Source organism: Toxorhynchites rutilus, chromosome 2 (genome assembly GCF_029784135.1).
Source record: "Toxorhynchites rutilus septentrionalis strain SRP chromosome 2, ASM2978413v1, whole genome shotgun sequence".
NCBI lineage: Eukaryota > Metazoa > Arthropoda > Insecta > Diptera > Culicidae > Toxorhynchites > Toxorhynchites rutilus.
The window spans coordinates 48,042,869-48,062,615 of NC_073745.1; the positions used below are offsets into that span (position 1 = coordinate 48,042,869).

A 19,747-nucleotide genomic window follows, 5' to 3' on the forward strand; every position below is an offset into this window, starting at 1 on the left:
TTTATGATTAGTACATTTGACTAAATTATAATTTAATTGTTTAACTTTAGTCACGTAAAGGACACATCAGAGTAAATGTTAGATTCGGAAGAACATCATTGAGATATTTGTTATAGTCGGGTAAATTGTTGTCGTGTCCATAGTATTCGGTTAAAACGGTAAATATCCGATTTTCACAAAATGTTTCAAATATTTACAGCGCGGACTCGATTATATACAGTTTTTGATTTCTTTTCACTGTATATAACGAATCCTGTATATAATCGAGTCAACAAAAAAAATTATTATTTGTTTTTTTGCATGTATTTTTCGTAAAAAAGTAATTTGATTTTTGATTCATACCCTTAAAGTCAGAAAGCACCTTTCTCACATGAAAAAAATTAATTTATGAAGATTATCTCAGAAGGTGATAGGCGATCATATTTGATGAAAAAAATCCTCTTACGCATATGTTCGAATTTCAACAATGACAGAGTTAAAGAACTTTTTTTCTGTTTCGGACTCTGTTGCCTCAAACTGGCTCTACATTACAAAGTACGCTACGGAAGACGATTATGATGCTTTCATTTGAAAGATGAAAAAACTAGTACAGGATATAGTAGTGGAACAACTAAATTAGTGGATTTTAATAACATTTTGGAAGTGAAGAGCTAATAGTTTTTTATGTGTTATTATTAATTTAATCCTAAAAATTTAAATTAAACTAGATTGTTTCTATCAATTAAATTGAAGTTCTTTAACCGCTCTACAATTTGTTCTTTGACGCTCAACTTCTATCTTTCTTAATTTGGTCGCAATATCGATATAAACAATTCCTGGTGAAAATTCAAGCAAAACCTTCAAAAATCACGATTTTTCCCCACAGTGCATGTAATAGCTACATAAATTTCACCTTAACGTTGAAAGATTACATTTCTTCTTGAAATGAGCCATATTTAAAAAATAAAAAAAAAATTTTCCAAACTGTATATAATCGAGTCCAAATTTGTATATAATCGATTCACATATAAAGAGTGTGTCACATCAAATTGCATCACGGAAAAAACGCTATAGAAATTTAATTTTTAGGAATTATATCTTCAGCTTTCGCTTATAATCAGATAAGAGTGTATAGATCACGTTGGCCATGCTTCACTGTCAATTTTTCGTAAATTTGGAAAAATGTCGTCGAACGAAAAAGAGCGTCGTGAATTAATCCTGTGCACTCATTTCGAGAATCCGGAGTTGTCACATCGGGACATCGGTAAGATGCTGGGAATCGTCCAATCCACGGTCAGCAGAGTACTAAAACGATACTTCGAGAACCTAACCATCGACCTCGAAGGTGAAGAACGGCAAAAATGGATGCTCCGTCAGTGAAAAAGATCACAAGCGCGTAGTTAAGCAGTTTAGACGTGATCCGAGAAGTTCGGTCCGGGATGTCGCCAATAAGCTGAATTTGTCAAGTTCATTCGTCCAGCGGACCAAGCAGCGGGAGGGCCTGCGTACATACAAGGTTCAGAAGGCTCCTAACCGCGACGAAAGGCAAAACATGGTGAGGAAGACGCGAGCCCGGAAGCTGTACACCGAAATGCTGACGAAGCCGCATTGCCTGGTAATGGACGGCGAAACCTACGTCAAAGCGGACTTTCGTCAGCTGGCGGGCATGTTGTTCTTCTCCGCAGAGGACAAATTCAGCGTTCCGGAGGAGATTCGCAAGCAGAAACTATCCAAGTTTGCCAAAATGTACATGGTGTGGCAAGCGATCTGCTCTTGTGGAAAGCGGAGCGCCCCCTTCGTGATGACCGGCACGGTAAACGGGCAGGTTTACCTTAAGGAGTGCCTACAGAAGCGCTTACTACCACTATTGAAGCAGCACGAGGGCCCGACCATCTTCTGGCCGGATCTCGCTTCGTGCCACTATTCAAAGGACGTGTTGGAGTGGTACGAAGCCAACGGGGTCACCTTCGTGCCAAAGGAAATGAACCCGCCCAACGCGCCGGAGCTTCGCCCAATAGAGAAATATTGGGCGATTATGAAGCAGGCCCTCCGGAAGAACCCAAAAGTTGTCAAATCTGAGGCGGACTTCAAGAGAAAATGGATTTCTGTTCAAAAAAAACTACAACCTGACGTTGTACAGAACCTTATGGACGGGGTAAAGAGGAAGGTGCGAGCATACGGGCTTGGGCTCGAAGTATGAATAAAAATAAAATGCCAAAAGTTGTCTAATAGTTTTTATTTTACTGTCTAAAATTTTCAAAAGGATCGGTCTACTGGGCGAATTTCTACAGCGTTTTTTCCGTGATGCAATTTGATGTGACACACCCTTTAATCGAATCTGTATATAATCGAGTCCGACCTGTATTTGATATTTTTCTTTTCAAGAACATTCGGAATCAGACATCGAAAAAACGAATAATCAATTGGGATTGCAATTTAAAAACATTTTCGAAGAATTTATAAGTTTCTATAATATAAAAAAAAGGTCGCACTGTGTTATATAGTTGTTCTGGAAAATGCTACATGACCATTGGTATGCTTGCAAGTTCTGTGTGAATGTGAAATTTTTAACGATGTTTAATGCTGTTCAATATCAGAAAAAAAAAACATTAACACGATCCGAAAAGCTTTTTGAACTTTTCAGAGACAGCTTCCTTCGCGATGATTCAAAACAAATCCCAAGAAACGGCTTGGAACCTGCGAAAAACTTCGGCTGAAGAGGAAGCAATGCGACATGAATATTTTGGGTTGTATGCATGCAGCGCAGCAAAAATTATGCACAGCAACGTTATTTGCTGTTGCCTTTTTTCCTGCTCTTGTTTTCACTAATAGTGCCAAGCTCTTGGGCTCTCTTACTAGAAATCTGAAGCCTTTGCCGTCACCAAAGAACTCCGCTTCGCAGCGATGGTTTCCAGCCTTTGGGCGCTCGCTAGTGCTTGCCACTTGGCTCCGTTACCAAGTTTTGCAAACATGTCGTAAAGTTCAAAAGATTGCGCTTGGCCAAATTAAAAAGCGGAAGCGAAAGAGTGCTCGTGAAGTGTGTCACGGTAGCAAATTTTGTGCGGAAGTTGGTGGCACAGAGGGGTGACCGCACCGCTCTTCCTCATCCTCATCCGAAGGACCAATTCTAGTGGTACCAATTTTAGTAACAGTTGCGAGAGTGGGAGGAAATACCCTCGGCGTAAAAGCATTTGTTTGGATTGAGTTTTGTGCTTGTTTGGGGAAGTGACAAAACTTAAATTAAAAATGACATAACTTTCGCCGCGCTCGGTTTGATTATTTTTGTTTTGTCAAACTGTCAACCGTTCTGACGGCACCATTTATATAATGGCTCAATAGATGAAGGTATCAAAACGTGTCCGATCGGAGTATGATTGTTGGGGAAGTTTTGATGACAACAGAATCGTTCGCTTAGTGTGTCTATCAAACCAACGCCCTTATTTTACCCTCGACCAAGGGAGGAGACACACAAAACGATTATCGAACCCCTCAAGGTAGAAAATTTACTTTCTCGCGAAGGGAAGTCCATTTTATCCCTGCGTCACTTTCAAAGGTGAGCAAATAGGGGACGATAAATAAATTTCCGTTCCCATTTGGAATTTCTTCTCGTCTTTCGTCAATCTGCTCTGGCCTTGGGCAGTCATTTGAATCAAATTCGCCGGAATTTCAGCTAACGAAGTATAAAGCATTCTTCAGCCGACTGCGGCCATTTCCCACCGGCGATAATGATAAAATCTCTGTTTGTATCCAATGTTAACGGTCTGCCTAATCACGGTACATCATTACGCTTTCGAGCTTTCGAGCGGTTGTTTTCTTCCGTTTTTTTATTCGCCCCTACGCCACATTTCATCTCTCTTGAAGGCAGCTTCATTTTTCAGGGTGGAATTTATATGGGTACACCCGCTCGGAGGGAGCAGCCATGAAAAAACCACACTTCCGCTTCGTGGCATTTTCTGAATTGCCACAAAAGAGTCTGGAAGACGGAAAGCGTGGCTTTTCACGAGTATTTTCATTATACAATTCCTGTGCTCATTCGCATTCATCTGGCTGCGTTCGGTGGTTTTTTTTCAGGGAGGGGAAAGCTTGTGGGGCGGCATTAATACTGTCAATCAGACTCTAGCATTCTTTCCGCTTGCTCTAGCGTAATAAAGCGTTCTCCTTCTCTGTCGAGGTTAAAGCTTTAATGTTTTGATGATGCAATTTTCTGAACCGCTCCCGAAAATCGGAATATGAGTCAGCTATATGTATGCGAAATCATCGAACGTTTGTTCAGCCTGGGAACCAAAACAAAGTTTCGCATTTCTCGCAAATATTCTCTCTAATTTCTCTAATTGCAAATATTTCACTGCACACTGCAATTTTAATTCATTTGAATAATTAAAGATAAAAATTATCAAAAAAAAGTATATATATATTTACAGAACTCGGAGCACCTTTCACCATACTCCCACCATGCACAAATCTTTCTGTCAAGAATATTCAACCTTATTCTACGCGACGAGGTACGTGAGATAGCAAAGGTCCTCGCTTCATTGTGGAAGCTACCTTTCTTTTCAACTTATTTTTAATACCCGAGTCGATAACATATGAGGACACGACTTCAAATCTCACCTAGTGACAAACTATAGTTACGCCGTTCGCCTACAGGGGTGTAGTGACTTGAGCAATCTCACCTCATTCGCCGCGCGGAATAAAGGGGATTATCTAAACCAACATGAGTCGACTCACGATTAACCATGAGCTGTGCAGATCATGATCTGTACAAACTGTGAGTAACAATGAATCCTCTCCCTTCCTAATTATGTTCTCTTGGGAGCTCTAATTCGATCAATGTGTTCCTAATCTGAACATAGATCAGATAATTGATTAACTCTTTTCCCTCTTTTTGTGTACACGTAACGAATATTAAATTCGACACTCCAAACGTTTTTTTTAAAATCAAAACGAAGAATAACAATATGCACCTATGTTTGTTTGTAGCTATAGTGAAAATTCCATTAGAGCTAAAACAAAAGCAGGTACCTTACTCACAGAAATAGCCTTCAAAAGGCCGTACACATTCACTCTCATAGACAAATAATCACTTAATAATTAAGCTGCGGCATATCATCTAACACTTTATTCACGCTAACTGAATATATTGCTGCACTCTTTTTTACGCTCAATAATGAAAAGATATCTTCTCCTTCGTGAACACTCTGTTTACTCCACTTTCACTCGTGTCATTAATCACACCGAATCGATGTTTCCATTCGTCATTTTCAGAACGAATCGACACGAATTTATAACTAATAACTAATTTATTCGATCAGCTTATGTTCAAGTGAACGTTTCGTTGTTGTATTCGAAGCTCATTACTCACTGGAACTAATGAAAACGGTGAGTTGAAAATTAATACAGTAGACCAACAAAACATACCTTGGATTGGAGGTGTTATGGTAAGCACTAACGCCTCACGTTTTCGAAACATTAAAGTTTGACGTAGTCCTACGTCAACATCATAATTGATTCTGTACGCGAATGTTATTCTTGCGACCCCGATATAAGGCATTTTGAATGGTTTAATCTCAAAATTCAATTCCCTGGATGGTTATGTTTCGGAAGCGATGTTAAGTACATTCTGACAATTATTATAAAAAAAATAACCATCTAAATTTATATTATCACCTTTGGAAGCAATACATTTTTTCCAACGAATAATCCAGCCGTCAAAATATTTTGAATAGTTGTATTCAGGAATTGCCTTCAGCTCACGCAGCGAATTCGATTTTAGGTTTTCAATGCTGTCAAAACGGGTCCCATGAAGCGGTAATTTCAGCGCAGGAAATAGGAAAAAGGCAAACGAGGCCATATTATCGCCAGTAATAATACATTGGATGAACGTGGGATCAGAATTAGACCGTTCAAGCATATCTTCAGCCACTTGATTGTGATGAAATTTTTGATGAAAATTAAGCTATTTTGGCACTAGTCGTGCTACGACTTTTCCCATGCCCGAAATATCAACCAAAATATGACGAACGGTCTCGTGAGAGATACTCAATTCACGGGCTAGCTCTTTAAACATAAACGATGTTTTCCGAGCACCATTCCCTTTATTTTGTAGATGTTTTCACCAGTTAAAGAGGTGAATGATCTTCCGTAACTTGGTAAATCGTTCATTTCTTCTCGCTCGTCTTCGAATGCGTAATAAATTTTATACACTCGTGTTTTCGACATAGTTGAATCACAACTGTGCAACGTTCTGCAACATTTTCAACGTTTCGGTACAAGAAATTTTGTTTACAACGCAAAATTTCACACAAATGATATGGATCTTAGAAATATACATATCAGAAATCGCCGGAGTAAAAAAGGTAACTTGTTCCTAATGACGCAGTAAACAAACTAAAAATCGAAACAATCGAATTTTTATTTTTTACATTTTTGGGAAGCTTATGCCCTCAGAAATGTTGTCCTAAAAGGATTTTTCGATATTTGATTTCGTTGGGAAGTTACAGCCAAAAGTATGAACTCACCTCAAGGGATATAGTATTGCTGTACGAATTTCGAATCGCGTTTTTCTCGAAACCATGTTTTTATTAACTGGTGGTATCGATATCTCAGGATCTACTCGATTGATTTGGCTGAAATTTATTATCAACATGTAAAAATAGATTATCTAAGGTGTTACATTGCCATTTTTTGATATCTCATTTTTTCGATTTTTTATTAGCTTCTAAACAACGATTTTTAATGAAAAATAACTCATTTTTAACTAAAATGGCCGCAATTTTGGAAATTTTTCGAATTTTCGAAAACCCCTATGTAACGCTTTAGGTATTAGGCTGTCAAAAAAGTCCTGCGGTATATTTTTTTGAATTTTCATTTGTACATAAAATTAGTTACAATCATCTGTTTTAAGTCAAATATGCGCCGTTTTGTTCGATGACTTGTTCCCAACGAGATGCCAACTTCATAATACCCCTGTTATAGAAGCTCGCTTCCTTATTGGCAAAAAACTCGGATAGCCAATTTTAACAGGCCTCTTTTGTGGCTAACTTCTGACTACCTAGCTCGTTAGCCATGGACAAAAACAGGTGGTAGTCACTTGGTGCAAGGTCCGGACTATACGGCGGATGCAAAAGAACCTCCCATCCGAGCTCCCGGAGCTTCTGGCGCGTCACCAAAGAAGTGTGTGGCCTGGCGTTGTCCTGATGGAAGACAATGCGGCCTCTGTTTATCAAAGATGGCCTCTTCTTCATGAGTGCTACCTTCAAGCGGTCCAGTTGTTGGCAGTACAGGTTCGAATTGAGCGTTTGGCCATAGGGAAGCAGCTCATAATAGATTATTCCTTTACAATCCCACCAAACACACAGCAGTACCTTCCTGGCCGTTAATGAGGGCTTGGCCACCGTCTGAGCCGCTTCAGCCGGCTTCGACCACGACCGTTTGCGCTTCACGTTGTCGTAAGTGACCCACTTTTCATCGCCAGTCACCATCCGCTTCAGAAACGGGTCGATTTTGTTGCGATTCAGCAGCGATTCACATGCGTCGATACGGTCAAAGATGTTTTTTGCGTCAACGTGTGTGGCACCCATACATCGAGCTTCTTTGTGAATCCAAGCTTCTTCAAATGGTTAATAACGGTTTGATGACTTATCCCCAGCTCTTGGCCGATGCTACGGCTGCTACTATGCCGGTCTTTCTCGGCTAATTCAGCGATTTTGTCGCAATTTTCGACGACAGGCCTTCCGGAGCGTGGCGCATTTTCGACGACCTCTACACCAGAACGAAAACGTTGAAACCATCGTTGTGCGGTGGAAATGGAAACTGTATCGGGTCCATAAACTGCACAAATTTTATTGGCAGCTTGAGATGCATTTTTGCCTTTGTCATAGTAGTACTGTAAAATATGTCGGATTTTCTCTTTATTTTGCTCCATATTTGCGACACTATAACTCACGAACGACTTAACCAAACAAAACACTGTCAAGGACTATATTCTAGCGCGCAAAAATACCTTTCCAACAAGCTATAGTATGACTCGATACAATGAATACAACTAGAACTACGCGCTTACAACGACACCTCGCGGAAATACCGCAGGACTTTTTTGACAGCCTAATATTATTCTAAAGTTTCAAAATATTCATTGGAATTCGTTCTGCGACACCCCGATGCTTCAGAACCGATACCTCCAGCAAGGTACCAATTTTCAGACAGCATCTACGCATCCAGCTGTCAACAGCGTAATAATAATTATTCGTGCACTCAAAAAATGGAAAATACATCTGCAAATATATCTTAAACAATGAACAAAATACCAGAACACTTCACTTCATTTTCAACATCTGAAAAAAACAAGAAAATCTCTTATTTTTCGGCCTTCCAGACAGGGGTCTCCACCTAAGACGGACAGTGAAAAATTCACGGACACCTTTCGATACATATGTTTATTCTTCACGTCTATAAGCGGAAATCAAATCGCCAAATGTGAAAATCACTTAATAGGTTTCGGAGATATGGAATGAATATGTTCTGTGGTATGAGAAATACATGATATCATTTCTAGGATTAAGTCAATTTTTCAACATTTAACAAGCATTTGAAATATTTTTTTTTTCTGTATTATAGTGATTTTCAACTCATTTGGCTGGTTCGTCACTTGTACTTCCATTTTTTGGAAGAATGTCGGGAGTGAGAATTGAACTCGTGACCTTCAGCGTGAGAGACATGGATGTTACCACTACGCCAGATCGCCTCCTCCTCGCATTTGAAATAATTTCACACACCTTAGTTGAATGAAATTATTCATCTCACCAGCGATAAACTTCAACGATTGCATTACCTGTTTGTCTTACCCCCACTATATTACCTGCACCACGAAAAATGTACAGCTTTTCTTGTCAATTTTATTCAAGTAAAAACATTGGGAAATATCTTTTTGTGCAAAATTTAACGGATTAATCTGAGAAACTGTATAGTAAACGGTATCAACTGCTTGAAAAAAGGCAAACCTTTCTTTGTGCGGGGGATAGGGACGGCACAAAAAAAATCGTACTAAGCTTCACTTCTTCGCTTACTTCGCCACACAATTAAAACAAAGTTTCCTTAAGAAAATAACCCAAATCCTAATGATTTCATTCGTGATCAACATTCGATTTCCTTTTTTCGCATTAATAAGAGGCCTACTCACTTGCGCAGATCATAAAATCAACTCTTTGGTCCTTTCAATAAGCTCCTACTGACACCTTAAAACAAACAAAACAAAACTTGATAATGGGAATAAACTGACACAGTCCCTATGTAGAACGATGAAATACATATCAAAGATATAAAAAATAAATAAATGCTCGATGACTTTATTTTTTATTCAAATACCGCACAAAAAAGTCGCACAAAAAAAACCGCACTAAAACAGGTTTTACTGTACACCCTTAAGTGTTGTTCCATTCAAAAAAATAGTCCATGCGTCTCCATAATGTCATTCCCGATATATTAAACCAATGGAGACGCCCGGTTTTCTTAATAAGAACAATTTTAAGAAAAATCCTAGATACTCCCTTATTCCAATATATGCCTTTATCCGTTCACTTGACATAAAATACTGTATTTTATACTAGCCAGCGGATTTCGTTTTGATAAATTACGTTACGTATACTAATATAAATTGTTGAAAAAATTGACAAACCATCACTCTTAGTCACGCCTCATTACATAAATTTCAGCTTATATCGTTCGTCGCCCTGTCATCCGCCATATTAGCTGTTTTCCCTAGCAAAGTGACAACCACCACAGTCAATATGCAAAGTGTAAACGATTAAAAATCGCCAGAAAATGATAAAGACTAACCGATACAGGTGAACTGCCATCACGTATGATTTTCCCTTGCAAATTCCAAGGGAATTCAAACACTAACTATTTAAAGTTTTGTGTTCAAATTTAAAAATGTAAACAACATGAAAATAAAAGTATTTGAGCATAGTTGAGGAATTGAGCGGTCGGGTTCGGAGTCTAGAGTTCAACGTAAAAGCGAACGGTTGTGTCTCTTCATAAAACCAAAAGAAAGGCATAAGCCGCGCGACGCGCTACACAAGTACACTGAGCTTGCAAATTCGATCAGTTATCACGAAAATAAACATGGCCGAAACGAGGATACCCCTATTTCTACTTGTTCCTTACCCCACTCAACAAATTTCTCTTTTTATATTGCGATGATTCAAAAAACGCCGATCGGAAACACATGCAATATGATTCGTCGAAAATGTCAGACGCTGTGGAAATGGTGAGAGCTGGAGGCCCCGTTCGAAAGAAGTTCGAAATTGCATGAAACCATGAATTCAACATTGCGATAGAAAGTCTTAGGAAATTTGAATTCCATACCGACGAGTTGGTACGACAATTTTTTTTTTTCAAATTGATATTCATTTTTCTCAAAAACGCATTCTTTTAATTCTAAAAAAAAGTTGTTTAATTATTTGTGGCCGTTTGTCCACTCTCAGCCACCACAGCAAGAAATCATGATTATCTTATATTTTACTCAACCGATGCTTTTCCTAAACGAAGCTTGTCTAGTCTAGTGAACCTGTCCACGAATCAATACGGTGCTCCTATGAGTAATAGGTAACGGTACTCAGTATCAAACAAAGTAATCACCCACACAAGACAACGCACAGTGGGTTAAATGCAGAGGAATGTGGGATAAAAATCATAACAGCAGAATTTAGCCATTGTAACACTTTGGTGTGATGGAAAAGATTGTTCATAAGTATCAGAACTACTGTTTACATACATGTCTCATGTTATTTGAATATTCGTATAAATGTCTCAAGCGATAAAATCTTTGTTCATCTAAAGTGAAAAGTTCTGATCATTTCGGATACACAGAAATCATTATTTAAGTAACTACTGGTTCAAATTATGTTGGAAACAACTACTTTGAAAAGGAAAATAATTGTTTGCATGAGTATCTCATGTAAAAATAAGTGAAAATCTCTAAATCTCATCTCATGCATAAGTATCTCATGTAAACAAATCTTTGTTTGTTAAAAGTGATAAGTGCAAAACATTTCGGATACACATTGCTGGCATTAATTACATATTTATTACATCAATGGCAAAATTGTCTCATATTCAACGGATACTAAAAAATAAAATTATGTATTTATTAAACTTCATGTTATTTACTCTTGGAGATTGTTTCGAAAGATTTCACACGAAGACGAATTATAAAATATAATCTATCTGCTTCTTCTATATACATACAAATGGATTTCTGTCTGTCTGTCTGATTCTTATGGACTCGGAAACTACTGAATTGATCGACATGAAAATTGGTATGTAGGGGTTTTTGGGGTCGGGGAAGGTCCTTATGATAGTTCGAGACCACTCCCCCCCCCTCTCAAATGAAATACGAGTTTCTGCATTACTCGAGAATTAATCAAGCAAATGTAACCAAATTTGGCATGTGGAGGTTTTAGGGTGCAATAAATGTTTCTATGGTGGTAAGACATTCCATCCCCCTCTCTAAGAGGAGGCTTCCATACAAATGAAACTAAAATTTCTGCATTACTCGAGAACTAATCAAGCAAATGAAACTAAAATTGGCATGCGAAGGTTTTAGGGGACACTAAACGTTTCTATGCTGAATAAACACTTCTCCCCTCTCTCTGAGTGGAAGGCGGGGAGTGGGGTTTATTGCCATACAAATTAAGAATACATTTCTGCATAATTTAAGAAGTAATTAAGAATCAAATTTGGCATGTGGAAGTTTTAGGGAGCCATAAATGTTTTTATGGTGGTTTGACACTCCTTTCCCCTCTCTAAAGAGAGGGGGAGGTTGCTGAACAAATCGAAAACTAATCAAACAAATGGAATCAAACTTAGCATATAAAGGTTTTAAGGATCGATAAATGTTACTATGGTAGTTCCACACTCCTCCCCATCTCTCGTAAGGGGGGCTCCCATACAAATGATACACAAATTTATGCATAACTCGAGAACTAATCAAACAAATTGAGCCATATATGGCATGTGGAGGTTTTAGGAGGCACGAAACGTTTCTATGATGGTTCGACACACCTAACCCCTCTCCAAGGATATGAGGGCTGCTAGACCCATATGTAAAAATTGGGCCCATTCCGCCTGCACCGATTGCGAGACTGATTACTACGCTTGCGACTTTTGTAAAGGCTTTTGATTCGTTTTACTTTTTTAGTTAGGAATAAATCGAGATGAAATTTGTTCACTTTTTCTTGAAAAAATCGTTTTTTTGTTCCTCTTTGTTTTGTACTTCTATTTTGTATAAAAATGTCAAAAAATACATTTTTCAGTGATTTCAGGACGATGCTTTTAATTTGAAAAAAATAATAAAAAAATGGAGTACAAAATTTATACCCAGGCACTCGGGTACTCGAATTTGAGTTGTTTCACTTCTATACTCAAAGCCAAATCCAGATTTTTGAAATCGGTTTACGGGGAAATGTCAGCAATAGATCCCTTCATAAGCTGACGTAATATGAAGAAATTCCCAGCATTGGCCAAGAACTAAGTCCAAAAAAACAAAATGGGGTACCGAATTTGTACCAGTTCCTCTATAGTTCACAAAAAAGAAAAAACAACTCTGTTCCTGTAGAAGTGCCCTCCTTCCGATGTTTGCATGTGTCGCAACTATTGCGACAAACCTCCACTAAATTGCTAAGTGTATAAACAAGGTCGTATACCCCTCGAGGCAAACAAAAAATGCTAGCAGTTTGAATACATGCATGATGATAAATAGATAGAGTTAGAACAAATGAAGAATAGAAGGTATAGGATTATGTATAGAGGAAATATAAGTGCAAAACTGTTAGTTGAAATAATTGAAAAGAAAGGTTGAAAGATTTATACAGAAATTATACGGATAATTTCAGAAGATTGAATTATTAGAAGGAAATGCTCAATTAATGAAAATATATTGCATGCTAACTAAATGAAATATAGATTTCAGATAAATGCAGCCATACATTAGTCAGCAATATAAATACTAAACGTGAGTAATTGTTCGATGAAGATTTAAAAATTCACATGTTCACATTCACATGGTAAATGTATTACATATAACATTTTTTCAAACAAATTCACCAATAAAGAGTTTACAAAAGCGGAAACTGTTTTATGTTGCTGTTGCAACAGCATGACTTGTTGGTAATTGTATGGGCTAATTATATACAGGTCGGACGTGATTATATATTGACTCGATTATATAAATTTATATAAATCGCTCGCTTTAATCTGGAAAAATCCTTTTTTATATATATTTGAAATATGATTTATTTCAAGAAAAATACAATATTTCAAAGTTAAAGTAAAAGTTAATTGGCTATTCTAAGTACAGTGGAGTGAAAATAAATAGGATGCTAAGTGAAGGGGCACCAGGAATCGTGAAAATGTATATCGCAGCCCAATTTAAAAAGATAAAAGTAGAGCGTCAAAGAACAAATTGTAGAGCGGTTAGAATGCTTTAATTCGGTTGATAAAAACAATTAGGTTTATCACGACGTTTTGGTATAAACCAGATGCCTGAATAAAATATGACTAAACTTTGTTTGTCTTATTTTATCCGGGGCGTCTGGATTTTGAGTTACGATTATTTGAAAGAAAGATCAATGATTTTAAATACGGTCTTTCAAAAAATCATTCGTAATTTAAATTGTTCATATGTTAATTAAAATTTTGATTTTGGGTAACATCCACCATATGTACCAAGTTTTGTTTTTCAGCCGATTTGGCATGGAATTGCTCTATAGAAAGCAACTAAATAAAATTTGTTTTTGATTCGATTATATACGGTGAAAACAAATTTGAGACTTTATATAATCGAGTCCGCCCTGTATATATATTTTTTTGAGAATTTAAAAAAATACGTTTTCGAGAAAAACGAGTTTTAATTTGACAAATATTTTTACTGTAATTTTTGTTCATGTTTTTTTGCCTTTTTGACATTTCAACAATTATCTACATTTTCTTGTTTTACTAAAATTATGTAGGTCTAATAGTTTTTGATTTAGAACTTTTTGTAAAAAATTAAGAAAAAAAAACTTTGGTTCTATTCAAAAAGTAGTCTATTTTTTCAATTTCAAATATGCAAAGTTACTTGAAGGACCAATGTATTTACCTTCACAACGGTTCACTGCAACCTGAGATGGTGATGCTAACTCCTAAAACGAGTTGGAATGAAATTCTTCAATTGTTATACAAGTCATCAGCACTCGTTCACAGCAAAATATTTATGAATGTTTAAAGTATTACATAAATGCTTGATATGTTCTCTGAGTCCGTAACATTAACGAAAGCCGTAGTCCTTCGTAACTTTTGAGGGATCGATAGATACAGACAAGATGTCCTTGAGTTAAAAACATTATGACTTTATGTAATTTGGCAGGAGAATTTTCACTGTTGTGTGTAGAAAGTGTAGCTTTTTACTCGACTCATGTGTTGAAGAGTCTGATTGATGGTGTCTAGTTTGAGTCCACTTTCCATAGATATAAAAACCTCAAACACTCACTTCAAACAAACTTTTTTTTTTCCTAATTTTCTCACATCTGAATCAACCTAGTTTCGACCGCAGCACAATTCGGTTAGCGAAAAATGTTTAGCCTTCTATTTTCAGACATAGAGACAGAACGAGTATCACACGATTGCGTGTGAAGCATTTCTGTGCCAACGCCTCAGTTTGCGCATCGAAAAACGCTCCCTCGCGTATACACGTCCAGAAGTGTTTCCCCGAATGTCTGCACCGGAACGGCACACACAGGCGATGTACAGCAGAAACCGAAAACATCCGTACAAGACAAATGGGGTTACGGGCCGAAAACTTTGATAACGAAACTGCTTTCCACCATAATGGTACGCGCCAATGAATGATGAGCATGGCACGAACAGCAAAATTTGCACCAATGCAAACTTTCGTGTGGTCCAAGCCAATGAATCGAAAGTTTTCCCAATTTTCGCCCCATTTCTCTCAGTGGTTCCTCGAAGATAGAAGGGTGGGGGGAAGGTACAGAGCTTGAAAGGGGATGAATCCGTTCGCGTGCCACAAGACCCAAGACTGCACGGTAAATATTTGAGCAGAATCCGTTCCTGGCCAAACGAGCAACTTCTACCTCGTAGGAAAAGCGATTAGAGAAATTGTTGGTAATTTGATTTAAAGTTTTTTTTTCTGTTTTACCCGGTCTCTCTCTCTCGGCTGGTATGCGACTTGGATTCGAATGTGAATTCTGTGCGAAGTGGGGCAAATCTGCCTCCCAGAGCGTCGTCTCTTCATCCATAATATTTGACGTAATTCAGTTTTCATTCACAAGACGAGACGAATCGTTTACGATCGATATTTTTTCGACTGCCGACTTTTTCGACTTTGGTGCACTCTTTTTTCCCGGAGATTGTTCCATAAGGAAACCGACTGCATCTCGAACAGCATCCAGCATCTCTGATCAGCAGTGTGGATGGGGAAACTTGGAAAAGCGAGAAAAATCTAATGGAATTTTAATCAATGGATTGCAGCATGGTTCGTTGGATTCAATGGCCACAGCTGGGAATAGTTATTTTTATATTGACCGTATTTACCTTTAAAGTAGAGTGGCGGTGTTATCTGAAATGAAAACGTACAGAAAACGATTATTTAGTAGAAGTATCAGTGCTGTACGAGGGTGAATTTAAGAAGGAATTCAACGCAAACATGTAGTAAATTGGGAACAATAAAATAAAATTCAGTTATAACGCTATTTTTATCAATTCTTATAAATTGATGCCGAAGACAGTATTCATCTAATGAGAACACACTTTTTTGTGAATGACACACAAAAGTGAGACTAGGAAACTATTGTAATAGTTTCCATACTTAACATACTTATTTGGAAAAAAATTGATGGGTCTGAGCCTAGGGACACGGACGGGATCTCGACATAGGACTGTGATTGTGAGTAGTGATTGCATTTGAATTGTGTTTTTTCATTGTTCAACATCTGTAATTTTTTTCTCTTTTGATACATCAAATAGAAGCTCGGAAAAAAATCGTTTCCTGTACGAGCTTGTATCCTTTAGCTGGTTAGATGAGATAACGCGGTAGAATCCGGAACCACATTCTGTTCAAAAATGTACACAAAAATTCGTTTAAAGCCATTACTACCCTTTTCTTCTGTTTATTCATTTATGCAGAAGAAGACAAAGAGTCAACATGTATCATTTTTAAACAGAATTGTGATAGTCTGCAAACAAACATTATTTCACCGAAAAGGCTACAGCTCCCGACGCCTAATAATAAGAATAGGACAATGGAAAGAGCTCACAATACCATAGTTATCCATTAAAAATAAAAATAAAGTATAAGTATAAGTTTGTATAAGAATATTACAAATTGGAGGCGATCTGGCGTAGCGGTAACATCCATACCTCTCACGCTAAGGGTCACGAGTTCAATTCTCACTCCCGAAATCTGTACCTTCCGAAATGGAAGGTAAAAGTGACGAACCAGCCAAATGTGTTGAAAGTCACTATAATACAGAAATAAAAAAAAAAAAAAAAAAATATTACAAATTCATACAGTGCTCAAACTTTTTACTACATTCGAAAGTCGAAAACAAGCTTTGAGTTACTGTATACGGTTTTTGAATCATATAAACTGATATGTTACACAAATAAAATCTGAAAAATATCTATAAATCTATCCTTTTTGAAATAAGAATCTAGACTGAGCAAAAAATTGGAACGCTATAATTGTTCATTCATTCAATTCGTGTTTACAGCATTGAGCTTCGTGCTCTCTTGTTGTGAAGTGAAAATTATAATAGATGTTCTGGTTTTACCCCTTTAAAATTAAAAATTATTTTTTCCGCATCGAATATGAATCCTATGTGATAGACGTTTTATAACAAATTGTGAAACCTATTAAACAAAATCTGTACCTGATAACCCCTTATCAGAGGGGGTATAAGTAATGTCCACGTGGACACGTTTTTTTTTTATACATTCATATCTATTCATGAACAAATAAAATCTGTCGGATTTTTCAATGTCTGCCCACCTTCAGTATTCTTGTGACACTGTTTATCTGACTGGGTGTGCTCGAAAAGTACCAATATTTTCATCTGTTGTCAGTGGGGAACACAAAACTGATTTTGCCATTGTGGTGCTTGGAATGATGGCGTATAGAAAACGGCGTCTGATCACGAGTCTGAGAGTGCTACGCAGTCGAGAGAAACTTTTTGAAAACGTTAACTGCAAAGCAGCTTTTGTACAACACATGACGGACCACTGAAAAGAGAATTTTTTGCAAGCATTTTTAAGCTCATGTTCGGCTACTTGGTATAACATTTTTAAATGGTCTAACGGAGAAAATGGTTCGATGGAGGATCATCGATGCAAACGTCATTAGTTTGCTTCTTGGCCATTTGATGGATTTTTTTTCAAAAGCTCTTCAAAAGATGAACACGTTTTATCCAGTACCGGTAAAAGACTCTAAAAGGTCAGGTTAGGGAGTTAAAAAACAAATTCTGTTTATGGAAAATCGGTAAAAGAACATACACTGGAGTCGCTTTTTACGCGGGGGTACGTGGCGCGTAAAAAAACCGGGTAAACTCCAAAATCCTCGTTAAAAATAAATTGTGTAAATTTCAAAATCCGTGTGAAAAACTAACAAACAGTGAATTATTAGTTTAAAATGCAACCCATATTCTAACAATTGATTGACTGATTTTTGTTTTGCTTGCTACAATCATGATATCTGTTTCTCCTTCTATTTCTCAGCTACTAATCAGTGATACAATACAATCTTGTTTCGTGAAAAGTCACATTCATTAGCACATAAAATATGTTTACACTGGCGTCACTTTTTACACGGTTGATACGTGTCGCATACAAAACCGCATAAATTGCATAATCCGCATGAAAACCCGTGTTAAAAAACCGCGTAAAAAGCGATTTGAGAGTAATGCAGTCTGCCCAAGATAAACATTTTCGAGAACAGTCTAGGTAGAGCTAAACAAATCAAAATTTGATTGAATGAGCGTTTCCATCGTATTTTAATAGACTTTAAATTGCACGTAACGAACAATATTGGCTATAGACGAATTTCATGCCAACTCGACTGGCCGTTGGCAGCACCATCTCAGATAGCAGTGAAACGTTGTGGGTGTAAACACATGTTTTTTTAAGTAACTTCGTATACTTGAAATATTAAAAAAAATAGACTTTTTTTGCGAAAGGACAATTTTTTTTCGTGATTTTTTACAAAAAAATATAATAAAAAAACTATAATACGTACAAAAATCATAGGATGAAATGTGGAAAATTGTTTATATTTTCAAAAAAAAATATGCTCAAATTAAAAAAAAATATCCAAAAACATTTTGTGAATAGTTCTTACAGTTTCCAACAATTCGTTCAAACATTGGTAGATGGACACTTTTACAGGGAAAAAGTTTTTCTAACAACAGCTTTTTCATGTTTTCTTTGAAAAAAGTACAACTAATACTAATTTTGATTGAAGTCAAGATAGCGATGTATATAGTATTCGACAACATAAAAAACATGCAAAACATGTAAAAGTTGTTGTTAGGAAAGCATTTTCCCTGTGAAAGTGCGCATCTTTCGATGCATGGATGACTTGTTGTAAATTGTAATAGCTATTCACATTTTTTTTTTGAGAATTTAAAAAATACGTTTTTGTGAAAAAAAAGTTTTATTTTTAAAAATATTTTTTTCAGCGAAATTTTCACAAAAATTTGGTTTGGTACTATCAATTTTGTAAAAAATTAAGAAAAAAATTATTGGTCCTTTTCAAAACGTAGTCTAATTCTTTTTTGGAGATTTCAAGTACCGTGGATGGGGGTGAAAATAGGTTATGGGAGTGAAATTGGGTCAAAAATGAAGAAAGTTACTTTTAGTAATATCTTAACAAATATTGCGAATATTTTTGCAAGCTGCAAGCCGTTTAATAGGAGACATATTTCCACAACTTCCAATGCATAATACTTAACTTTAGTACAAATAGTTATTATTTAATAATTCATCAAAGTTTGATGTGTAAATAGCCATCAAATAACACCTCAGGAAAAATCTCATGCCCAGAATTATACAGAACTACTAAAATGGTAAATATTGGATGTAATTATTCTTTAAAGTCTTGCCAGATGAGTCATTACTGATTTTGAACATAATTTTTTTTTTTCATTCGAATTTCAATATTTTAGGAATAATCTCTTATTTACACTGAGTGGGGGTGAAAATTGGTCAAGCACAAAATTTATTTCCATGCCAAACCGAATCTGACAATCACATTTTCTTGAAAAATTATAGTTTTATTCCTCATCGTAAAATTTTAGACCCGTATTTTTTTATTTTTTACATCAGGGTGGCCATTTCCATTTTATAGTGGTCCGAAAAATCGACTTCCCCCCCCCTTTTTTTTTTCCAAAAATGACCTTTTTCAATGATTCATAACTTGTGATTTAGATGATCGATTTATCAAATTAAAGCCAATGAGCTAGTTCTTTTTTTTTTTTTTTTTTTTTTTTTTATCTGCATTTTAGTGACTTTCAACTCATTTGGCTGGTTCGTCACTTTGCTTCCATTTTTGGAAGAATGTCGGGAGTGAGAATTGAACTCGTGACCTTTAGCGTGAGAGGTATGGATGTTACCACTACGCCAGATCGCCTCCACGATGAGCTAGTTCTGTTTGAAAAGCATTACACTTGAAAAAACCCAGATTTTGTTGTAGTACTTATTGATTGTAATTGTTTTTCATAGCTTA

General features: G+C 36.6%; 1 protein-coding gene across 1 annotated transcript in view; it reads right to left on the reverse strand.

Annotated features, from left to right (window-relative positions):
* Nucleotides 1–19,747, reverse strand: part of LOC129764427 (neuroligin-1-like) — a 615,422-nt gene that overhangs the window by 341,615 nt on the left and 254,060 nt on the right. Inside the window, exon 4 of the mRNA XM_055763494.1 lies at nt 15,565–15,589. The gene's annotated coding sequence lies outside the window, so the exon portion shown is untranslated. The remainder of the gene's footprint in view (nt 1–15,564; nt 15,590–19,747) is intronic.